Source organism: Lycium barbarum, chromosome 7 (genome assembly GCF_019175385.1).
Source record: "Lycium barbarum isolate Lr01 chromosome 7, ASM1917538v2, whole genome shotgun sequence".
NCBI classification, from domain to species: domain Eukaryota; kingdom Viridiplantae; phylum Streptophyta; class Magnoliopsida; order Solanales; family Solanaceae; genus Lycium; species Lycium barbarum.
The window spans coordinates 78,075,244-78,087,527 of NC_083343.1; positions in this window are offsets into that span (position 1 = coordinate 78,075,244).

Here is a 12,284-nt window from a genome sequence, read left to right on the forward strand (position 1 = left end):
ACATGTGTGGGCCATAAACAAAGGGAGATACTTGTGGATACTTAAAAAAAAGAAGACTAAGTCATCTTTCTCATTTCCCACTTCTACACTTAAAGAAAAATAACAAGACTTGGAGAGCCTCCACTCCCCCATGGTTCTCGGCCACAACCAAGAAAAATCAAGTCCCATTTTTGCCTCTCTAAAATTATTTCTTTGGTATAAACCCACTATTTGGAGGTCCCTAAGTAGCGTGGAAGTATTGTTTGGGTCATTCAACCACTCATTTTTCCCATTTGCAAACCCTAGCCTATTGGTAGATTGGAGAATAAAGGTGAGTTCTAATCTTGTTTTTGGAGTTATAAATGTTGTATGCATATTGTAGTATGCTAAAATGGATAAAAATCATGAAATATGAAATGTTGAAGTTGGGTCTTGTGTTGGGTGTGTTGACCGTGTGAAGTATATGTGTGTGGTGTGGTATTGGGTTGATGAATTAATTGCTTGTAGCATATTGATTGTCGTAGAGTGGAGAAGAGAATAAAAATCATCGATACATGTATATGTGTAGTGTAGCCGTGTATATAGCCTCCAAATGGTAGCAAAGAATGAATTAATATCGCTTAGCGTCGTAATGGTTGTTGTGATGATTTGTATGTTGGAAATGAGAGTTAAATGTCCCGAATTGATATAGTAAGCGTTGCGGACTGATTTGGAGAACTTTGTGCATTTAATGCAATCCTTATATATGAGAACCATTAACATATGAATATGTGTAGTGTGAACGAATGTGAGTCATAGATTATGCCGAATATCGCATTATTATCGCTTAAGCGCTTTCGTGTCGTCGTTACGAATTCTAGTTTGGAATTGAGCATTTAATGACTTAAGATTGATGTTGAGATTGTACGGGATGATTTGAGGGTTATTGTGCGTTGATGTAATTTGTATATTTTATGAAAATGGTATCGTTATATTGTTAATTGTGATACAAAACATGAATTGAAAGTCGGAAGTGTGCCTAGTGGGCTGCTCACGGGTAGGGCTGTTTTCGGCCAAAAATTTGGAGAAATTGTGGATTGTTGGAAAAATTATGTGAATTGTTTAGAATGTTCGCGAATGTTGTTAGTATGAGTTTGGGTTAATAATCGAATGTACGAACGATATTGTGGCTTGAAAGTAAGCCATTGAATTGAATAATTGGAAAGTTGTCGAATGGTGTAAAAGAGAGCTACTATTATTATTTTGCCTTTCGAATTGATTATCCATGTTGCTAGGTTGGTTATTGTGGTTGTTGTTGTTGATTTTGAGCGAGTTAAATTCTCGGGATGGCCAATTTACAGGGGAAATGCTGCCGAATTTTCTGTAGAATTTAATGTTAGTTGGAATAAATGGCTTAAGTACCTATGTTTAATATTGGATATTCGTTGGCATATTTGTAGACCTTGGGGAGCCCGAGGCGTAGATTGGAATTTACTTTAGATTGGCCATCTTGGAGTGCGTACGAGGTATGTAAAGCAACCTCCCTTCTTTTTGGCATGTCTTAGTTTTACATAGGCTAGATTAGAGCCTGAAGGAAATTCCAAATCCGAAATCCGAGCATGATATGATCTATATATGTTCCTTGGCACTCTTATGTATGATTTGATGAAATATGAACCTTTATGTATTTGAAATAATCGCTTTCCGAACTTTGCGCAAAAAGGTTTCACTTTAAAGAACTTCGAAATTTCTGAATGCCATACATTTCACATAAATGCTCGGATTGCTCCAATATTTTTATAAAAGTTTGCATTATGTATGATACGTATGTTTTCCATAGGCGGGCCCGACTTGGGTAAATACCCGTCCGTGGGTCCCGCGACTTTCCTTTATGTAATTCAGAGAATCTTTGAAAGAATTTGGTATGATTATTATTCCGATTTCAAATATGATCATTTTACTTATGTTTGAATTTATGATAATGATTTTATGCATATGACTACTCACGACTCTACTCATGCATTCTGTTATTCCTTTCGCCGAGTCCCGGGCCGGTTCTGTTGTCGTGCGCATTTTGATATACTCCGGAGTTATGCTGTGTTTATGGTTCACCGAGCTACTCGCAAAAGAGGGTCGGGTTCCACCTATATTTGGTGTTATTCTGTGTATGGCGTTATGTTGTGATGTGATATGTGATTGGGATACGGAGATTTGAAACTTTCTGGTGTTATGGCGCCATCGACGGGTAGGCGACCATATTCTTCTGTACCCTATGCATTACTTACATATTTTTGAAAGTAAGCAAATTTTGATATGTTGGATTTCCACTTATGTTTGGTACTTCCATTTCGTTTATGTCTCAGATTTGCTTTCTGTATATTCTGCTTTGCATACTCAGTACATATTTCGTACTGACCCCCTTTCTTCGGGGGCTGCGTTTCATGCCCGCAGGTACAGATGCACAGTTTGGTGATCTACCCATTTAGGACACCCTCTTCTGCTGTTTGGAGTGCTCTTCTCATTTCAGAGCACACATTTTGGTATATATTCGTTCGCTATGTATATATGTATTTGTTCAGGGGCACGACGGGGCCCTGTCCCGCCATATGATTCAGTTTGTCTGTTTAGAGGTCTGTAGACGTATTTGTGGGTATGTGTGCCTACTTCTGTACGGATGTGTTTGCATGACTCTATTCGTTATGGCAGCCTCGTCGGCGTGCATTTTGTATATGTTTGTGGCAGCCTTGTCGGCGTGCATTTGTACATGCGTTTTGGGTCGTTGTGCCATTTGACAGCCTTGTCGGCTTTTGACATATTTGATAGCCTTGCCGGCTTTTTGATATATGTGCATATGTTCGGCGATGTATATTCCGCTGCCTCTTCTGATTCTGATATAATGTTTTGTACGCGCAATCGCGCAAGATAATATTCGTTCTCAACTCTGTTTAAAAATGATGATTTAGTTTGTAAGTCCGTTTGGGTGCCCAAGTAGGGCACCAGTCGCGGCCCACGGGGCTGGGTCGTGACAATTAATTACATTGTTATTCCGTATTTATAGTTTATGTATTGGGTAAAGGGAAGGGTTCGCCTAAGGTGGGAAATGGTAGGTCCCTGCACGACTTAGCATTTTTGGGTCATGACAAGTTGGTATCAGAGCCCTAGGTTACCCAGTCTATAAGTACAAGAGCATGTCTAGTAGAGTCTTGCTGATTGGTACAATGAATTTCGTACTTATCTGCGAGAGGCTATAAGACATTTAGGAAACTTCTATTTCTTCCATTTCTTTCGTGCTACTTCATTCAAATTTGTATCTAGTCGATTCCAATTGGTGTATGAATTTCCTTGTCTTAATCTCCACAAAAGGTGGGAACTCATCCTTACATTCTTTTGCGAACGGTTTGTCTATGACGTGTTTTGATATGGTACGAGATACGTCATTCTAATTCGGACATGTGACCAAGTTCAGTCTCTAGCTATGGCTTGAGGATTTAGTTGTGTGGGATTGTGGTTAAGACTCGTTTATTGTGGGATTTTTCTTGAGAATTGGGAGAGATAGTACAGAGGGTCAAATGATCTCCATGTTTCAGTATTGGGTGCTCGGAAGTCACAAAATTGCATTATGGCCTAACAAGAATGATTTGTTCGAGGTATGATTAGTTCGGGAAAAAGTTTCAACATCGTCAAGGTATTATAATGGTTTGCATGGCATGGGTGTACCAATGGTAGGTTAACGATTCAGCAGCAACAGTGTATTAGTTGTTGATGTGCAAGGACTAGTGTAAGTTTGGTAAGGACTATCAAATTTGGCAAAAGGATAGTGACCGCGTGTAATAAAGATGAAAAGTTGAGAATAAGGACATGAAGGGCGACTTTTACGGGAAACATGTAGCTAAGTAAGAATTCTTATGGTATTTTGGTATGAGTTCTTTTTGTGATAATGGGATAGCAGTGTAAGAAAGAGGATTTGGATAAATTATCTCCATTATTAAGAAGGGAAAAATTAGTAACTGCCGCGTTTGTCAGGATAAGGTTGCACTTTGTACGAGAGTGGATTTCGTGTTTGGTCGTGAAAAGTTAAGTTGGACTTCGACGTGTCTTTATGGTAGAGGCTTTTGGGTTCTTTTAGGAAAGTGGTTATAAATTCTAGATTGCAAATCAAGATATTGTGTAGCTGTGGTCCTGGTCCTCCAGTAAAGGGTATGTTTGTCGGGTCTTCGTGTTATAACCCGTGTTTTTGTCTACTTGGAAAATTTTGAAATAATATGGGCTTGAAAGAAATAAGGTCATGTTTGATTTTATCTAATACGTGAGTGTTGTTCATGAACCATTAATGTGGAAATAGCGAGAAAGGCGAGGGGCAAAAATTGGGAATTTCGGAAATTAATTTCGGGAACTACAAAATGGGCCACAATTAATTGGGCTAGAAAAATTCAAAAAAAAAAGAAGATGAGGCCCAAATGGAGCATGGGTGGCCGACCATATGGCTAGCCCAACCCATGACTCTTAAATAATTTCCATGTGATTAAATTAGCTTCATCTATTAGAACTTTCAAGACAAGTTGAGAACGGAGAAAAACAAGAGCAAGAACACCACAAAAAAAGGGCCATTCGGCCAGGACCCATAAATTTTGCCCCTTAAAATCTTGCTTCAAAAATTGTTTTCTTGTGGTATTTCTACTAATTCAAGGGTCCTCTACAACGTGGTGTAGTTATTTCGGGAGATAAGTCGCTTGTTTCGTAGATTTGGCACTTGGGTCAAGTGAAGAAGCTAGGAAGAAAAGGTAAGAATTAATTCCTTTTTATGTGTTATGAAGGTTTTATTTATGTTGTGGAATGTAGAAAGGAGAAGAATTCATGATAATATGGAAGTTGCATGATGAATATACATATATATATAGCCGTGTGCATGTGTTGTTGTGTAGGCAAAAATGAGTTAATTTTATGTAGTATTCTAGTTGTGGTTGTTGTGAACTCTACATTGGAAATGAAAGTTTAAAGGTTTTGGTTGAAGTTGGGAATGAGGGGGGTGAGCCATGGGTGTGCATGTGTGTGTAGAAGGATGAACCAATTTTATTTATGATGTTAATTGTGTTGTTGTAGCCTTGTGGTGTCAATGGAAGAATGCTAGTCCATATTAGCATGAAAGATTGGTTGTTAAATTGTTATGGGAAGTTTTGTGATTTTATGGTAGATTTATGTAATGATGAAAATGAAATTGTTAAGGTGCGAATTATGATTATTGTTAATGAAATTGGAAGATGAAAATGTGTTATGAATATTTATGTCGAAGATTAGAAGTTTCGGATAAATTATGGTTTTGGTGGAATTTTTGTATATTTTGTAAATATTTTGTAGAATGATATGAAATGCTTCCGAATTGTATTAGAATGATCTTGATTAGTAAATGACTATGAAAACATTGATATTGGATTGGAAGTGCGAAGTTAGATTAGGAGTTGTCGCACTATTAAGAAAGGAATACTATTCATGCTAGAATGCGTTTTAATTCAATTGTTGATGTTGTTGGTGTTGTTGTGGTTGTTGTTGTTGACATTTTGGCCGAGTTAAATTCTCGGGGATGCTGTATGTATAGAGGAGATGCTGCCCAAATTTCTGTAGACAAGTATGAGTTAAGATTGAATTCCTAAAGGCTTGTAATTGATATTTGGTAATTATGACCAATTGTAGATTTTGGAGGAAATGGGAATTGAGTTTGGAGAGGCGTAAGGAGCGTATAAGGTATGTAAAGCTTTAACTTTCCTTCTCTTGGCATGTCTTAGACCTAATAGGTTTAGATACGAGCCTCGGGGACGATTCTATTCCTAGAAATCAAAGTTTGAATTTAACCCTTTTTCATTCAATAGAATTGAATCATATGTTCTATGCTTTGTTGAAAGAATGGTGTAAGCGCCTATAAATTACCTAAGAGGATATGAGATTGCCCTAACATCTTCATAGATGACTCCATAGGCTTAATGTACATAATTTGAGCCCACCACCTCAATTGACCCGAGGTGGGCCCACTATTCCCGATTCCTCTCCTATTGTGTATTGACTTATTTTCGAGCGATTTCAAAAGGGAACGTTTTAACTACCCTTCTACCTACTAAACGACAATTGTTTTAAATATTCCATTGAGTCTTATAAACTATTTTGGAACATGGAAACGATTCAAGAAAAAATTATTTTTATGTAACCTATTGTGGTATCCGAAATACATGCACTGTGATTATCGTGCGATTTCATTATTAAGGTTTGTTATCGAGATATTCCATCGAGTCCTTGTAAATGTATTATATTTTATACTGCATTTAGTTTCTCACTACTCCACTCGTGGATGCCTCAATGTTTCCTTCACTAAGCCCGGGCCAGGATATGTTATCAAGCGTATTCCACTACATTGTTCGTCGTACCTCGATGTGAGGGGGAAGGTATACATGTACATGGGTTGTGGAGTATGCTGTGCCATGTACGCCTATTCTGATATGATATGATATGATACGATATGGTCATCTGATATGATATGATATGTTACGGAGTTATTCCCTACTCTAGAGTATGATGTGTTGTGGCGCCAGTGTCGGGGTGGCGACCACGTTCTGTTCACCGAGTCCCTTGATGGGGGTCGAACATGGCATATGATTTTGCATACACTATTTATGTTTTCTAAATATGCATTTGATATTCTGGACATTACACTCATTTTCTGTACGTTCTGTTCCGATTATGATTTTATTACTGTACTCCAGGCTTTACATATTCTGTACTGACCCCCTTTCTTCGGGGGATGCGTTTCATGCCGCGCAGGTACAGATGACCGATTTGCTGATCCGCCCGTTTTGGATTTTATTCTGCTGTCTTGGAGTGCTCTCTCGTCTGGAGCCTACATTTTGGTACAAACTTTTTCTATTGTACATATATATGTTATTCAGGGGTATGACGGGGCCCTGTCCCGTCTTATGATTCTATTACTGTTCCGTAGAGGTCTGTAGACATACTTGTGGGTTGTGTATATGTTTTGGGTTGATATGTTCTGCGATAGCCTTATCGGCTTCCCCGCGTTATATCTGTTTATCTGTGGTAATTAGTAACGCCAATTGCCTTCTATATCTGTATATTCTGTTTATATGCTAGTTTGGGTTATTGGGTACGTACGGGTGTCCAGCACGGACACTAGTCGCGGCCCAAGGGGTTGGGTCGTGACACTTTGTGTTTAGAGGAATGGTAAGGATATCGTGGAATTAAGAGGTAGTTGATTTGAGAGTTATGTTGCGGTCATACATAGTAGGATAGACATAAGGGTTCAGTGTAGAGTTGGTACAACGGGTTATGCCATGGGCCAATGTAGCCAGTGGTTGACTAATAAGGATGACTCTAGTGTTGGACAAGTGCGAAGTTTTAGTTCTCACGGAGGTATCGGGTGTTACATCTAATATTAGATTAGGGTTGAGAGCTTTGTACCTGTTGTACAAGTTTCAGCTAGCTACTGCTACTCCTGGTGTTACTACTTGGTCAAGTTGATCGAATGAAAGGGATAATCGCGCGAATGGTTAGAAGTGTTCTGGTTCGACAATTGGGACGTTCGAAGTTGTAAATCAATGATGAGATTCAAATTAATTCGAGTTGAAGAGAACATTTTAGAATTTGAGTAAAGGCACCTTGGTGGAGGTACATGGGAACGTTAGTAGGACTTTGTATATGATACACTGGACTTAGAAAGTTTTCAGTTTTAGAGTTGAGTGAGTTAAGGAAATTCTAGTGTGTAGAGTGTGTGGCATGCTACTATCTCCAGGATTGACTAGGCTAGTTTGCAAGACCTATGATCATGCGGTATTCTATTGAGTGGTTTTGAGTAATGGTTAGACGGTGATGATGATTGTGATCTGATTAGAAGTTGAGGAATTGAAAAGTCAAGAAAAGGTATATTTGATCGAGAATCGGTAAGAATAGGGTACATCTGCGGAAATTTCTTGGGTCTATATAGTTTGTGGTGTTGTTGCCTTGCATAATTCAGATGAGTTATGATTGTTGAGTAAGCTTAAAGAAAGAAGTCTACAATAATTGACTATGTGATATGACGAAGTTCCATGAGGTCTCGTGATCAGCAACTAATGAGGAGGGAATTTCAAGTAACCAACATGTTAAGGCTTATGGAAGTGGCTTGACTGGTACACAGTTGGGTAATTTAGTAACACTCTTCAGTGGATGAGTTAGTGTAGTTTAAGCGAATTGTGGATGTACCTATTAGGTGACGGCTAGAGTTATATTTTCGAGATGAGACCATCTTCATGGTAGTATATTATGTTACAAGTAATATTGACTATATGGCTTGGGTGAGCACTGTTGGGTATTAAGGACTTGGGAGTAGTTTCTTGAGTTTTAGAGCGGTGGTTGTAAGTTTTGATACTTTCGAAACTGTTATGGTCATATCGAGGTGTTGCAACGGGAGATTTGATGGGTAAAAGGGTATTATATGAGGCTACAATTTTTGCGTCGAAAAGTTTACGGTTGTATCAGATTCGCACATCGGGTAAAGGTTGAGAATCATGAAAGTTACAATCATAAGGTATAGTTCTTGGGTACTAAGTTGATATCTTGGATAGGACTCAGCTTTTGGAGTCGAGGGTGATAGACATGAACTATTTTGCATGAGGAAAAGATTAGAACTGGCCGCACAGATGTGTGGTAGGACTGTTATTTGGATTCGGAAAGCTGGAGTCAGTTCAAGAGACTATTGGGGGTATTCAAGAGTTGTGCATTCATTCAGGGTCAGAATTGTCGAATTAATCTTGATGGACTATGGTTATATTTCCAGAAGGACTTATGGATTCCCAGTAAATCATCTTCACGGGTTCGATGAGTTTCAGTTCAGATTTGAGGTATGACAGGTGTACCGAGCTTTGTTAGGGTTTACGAATAGACTTGATGATATCTTACTGGGAGCAGCTATTCAGGCAGGTATAATGGCTTACATCGGTATTTAGTAATGATTCGAGGAGGTACCATGGTTTCCAGAGGTCTTTAGAGTTATTAGATGGTTTCCTACGGACTTGGCCAGCTGAGGTACTCAGTGGTATGCGTCCTGTATTGTGATTTGAAGGTCTAAGAAGACTTGGGACTAGCGAAGTCGGCTATGGGTAAGATTAGTTTGATGTAATTACTTAGAGTTGCTCTGATAAAGCAAGAATTCTCTTCTGAAAAGAGTAAGTCATGGTTTCAGGCTGATGTATATGTGTTTCTAAGAATCGTGGTGCGAAGAATGACTTTAGATGTGTGAAAGAAAGGTTAGGGAAATCAGAATATTTTATCGGTTCAGAGTGGGCTATGATTATGTCTCTATCTAAAGGTTTGTGTTGTTTTGAGGAATGTTTGTGGGACCTATCGACCGCGTTCAGAAGTACGGTTATATCAAATCAGAGAATTCCAACAAAAGCAGTTCTTTTATTCAGGGATCAGTTGTGAGAGAAATTCGAGTATGGAAATATGGAAATTGAATCTTTGGGCTAAGTTAGAGGATGTTTTGACAGATAAGGTGAGTGGGCAGCGATTTCGGTGTACTTGTTGCTAAGGAGGTTTCCATGTGCGTATAATAAGGCTTCCTTGGTTACTGTCAGCTTTTGTACTCTCTTTCTTCGTTCGAGACGAATGATTATTTAATTAGTATCGAATGTAACGACTCGTTTGGTCGTTATTACACTTTTGACCCATTTACCCTCGTTGACCTTTTTTCGAGCCATGTTAGTATGATTTTGATTCGCGGAGATGGGTGATACGGTTCTCGAGGTATTCGAACGAGTTTTATGATGACTTATGTGAAATAGAGCCTTAAAGCGAAAAACATTTGACCAATAGTTGACTTTTGGGTGAACGAAACTTTTTCAGAAATCCATCGATTCTGAGAGGTCTGGATGGTCGATTGTGACTTGGTGGGATGTTCTGTTCGGTTCCAAGGTAGTTGGGAGCGTTTTAGGTTATTGGTCGGAAAATTATTAGTTGGCCATTGGGTGTTGACCTGGTCAAACAGACCTCCGTTGGGAATTCCGAGACCGCGAGTGAGTCCGTAGCGTGTTTTTATGTATGACAGCATGTTTGACTTGTATCAGTGAGATCTCGGGTGATTTTCAGATTTCGGGATTGGGTTTGTGAAAAACCAGGATTTTCTGGTGTGTGGTGTCCACCTTAGCAGCACCAGATGCAGTGTAGCGGACCAGCTGTGGCGAGGCCTTGGTCCGCTACGGCGAGGGTAATGGTTAAGTGGTGAGTTGCCACAGCGGGAAGGGATCCGCTGTGGCGGACTCGTGGCTGCGAACCAAGGGTCGCTATGGCGGCCCTGTTGTAACGGACAGTCCATCCGCTGCAGCGAGTGACAAGACTAGTTTCCTATTTAATGCTTAGTTGAAACCCTTCCTTTCCTATTACTTCATTATTTGGTTCTGAGTATCCATTGAGGCGATTTGGAGAGTTCTTGGCTGATTTCTCTTGTGGGTAAGTTCCCTAACCTAGAATCCATTCCTTTATCTTTCTGAAGCATGAATCCATACTAGAATAGCTATAGAACTTAAGGGGAAAGATGGGTTTTGATGTTTATTTCACTATTTGAGTTTTAGTCTTTCTAAATGAGAATTGTTGGTGGTGGCTTTGACTAACCTAAGTATGGAATTTGATGATTTAGTAACTAATAAGCTTGAATCTTCCATTATTGTTTATGAAATTGAAGGTTTGAAAGTTAGGGCTTACACCTAAATTGGAGGTTTTGACTTGAATGATATAATTGACCTATTCTTGAGTTGTTTCAGCAATTGAATAGTGAAATTGAACTTCTAGAACGTTGGGTTACTGATTTTACTTTTGAAATACCCGTTTTACCGTTGTGGGCCCGTTTTCCCCTTTTTCTATAGTTGATTTTGATTCAAAGGATAGCCTAGTAGTATGTGTATTGTTCTTCATATTTTCTAACTTAGAATTCGATTATGGTTAGACTTTCAGTATTTGGAGACGCTCCATAAAGGCAAAGCAAAGGTGTGATTGTTCGTGGCTCCGACTTGGCTACCAGGTAGGTTACGGCTTACCTTATGGTTAGACTTCGGCTATCAAAGCATATGTATAGTTAGTGATTGTCGGAGAAACCATGTTACGCCTTCAGGTATGAAGTTGGGATGGATTACCTAGGTTGGTACTGTTGTTTGTTTGTGAACATGTCACCTTGTTGTGATCTATTGGCCTGTTTCCACGTGTGTGATATTAGACTTGATACTTAGTCATCTTATCATGATTGTGAAATTACTATCCCCCACTTATTGGGTATTATCTTTGATAGAGGGAAGAACTTGACTTATTACTGAAATCGAGAGATGTGACCATGTGTGGCACTATTGATTTGATCTTTTTGGCATTATTCATTCATATTATGCAGTGTACTCATTCTCATCTTTCATGATACTATGATATGAGCTGAGCTTGGTGTTGTTGTTTGATTGTGACTTGTTGCCTTATTGTGATTTATTCGTGATATGGTAATATGGGTATTGATAGATTCTCATTGGCATTGATATCATTCATGCATTCATGCTAATACATTTGTATAGGGTTGCACGCCGCAACACATACTATATATATATTGGATCGGGTTGTTCGCCGCAACATATTTTTATACAAATATTGGATCGGGTTGCGCGCCGCAATATATTTTACACACATTTGCACATTTCGCAACATATATATATATATATATATATATATATATATTGGATCGGGTTGTGCGCCGCAACATGTACATGGACTTGGCGTGTCACGACCCAAACCGGAGGGCCCCGACTGACACCTACGACCCTACTCGGCTGAGTGCTATACTACTATTCCATCAATGAGTCACAACCTTTTGTGGACCTTTAATCTACGAAATGACACTTCCTTCAGGTAAAAAAACTTTTCAATAAAACTCTTTCGTCAAATCAGGGACTTCTCCCTTATCGTTAATTCAAAGAAAACCTTTAGTCACTATAAAATCTTTTTTAAAAAAATAAAGCACAAAAACACATCGACCTATATGGGCGCTTTACACAACTGTCGACATCTCGATGCACTATCCACAGGACACTGCCTGGAAAAGTCTTTAACATACACGAGATACCATAACATAAGTACTTTGACTCGGCAACACTCCGAATTGAGATGGAGCTCACCAATCCAGCAGACAGCCTGCGAACACCCTATAGCCAATCTCTTCTACTCATCTGTATACATCTGCGTGGCATGAAATGCAGCGCCCCCAGCAAAGGGACATCAGTACGAACAATGTACCGAGTATGTAAGGCAGAACTGAAATA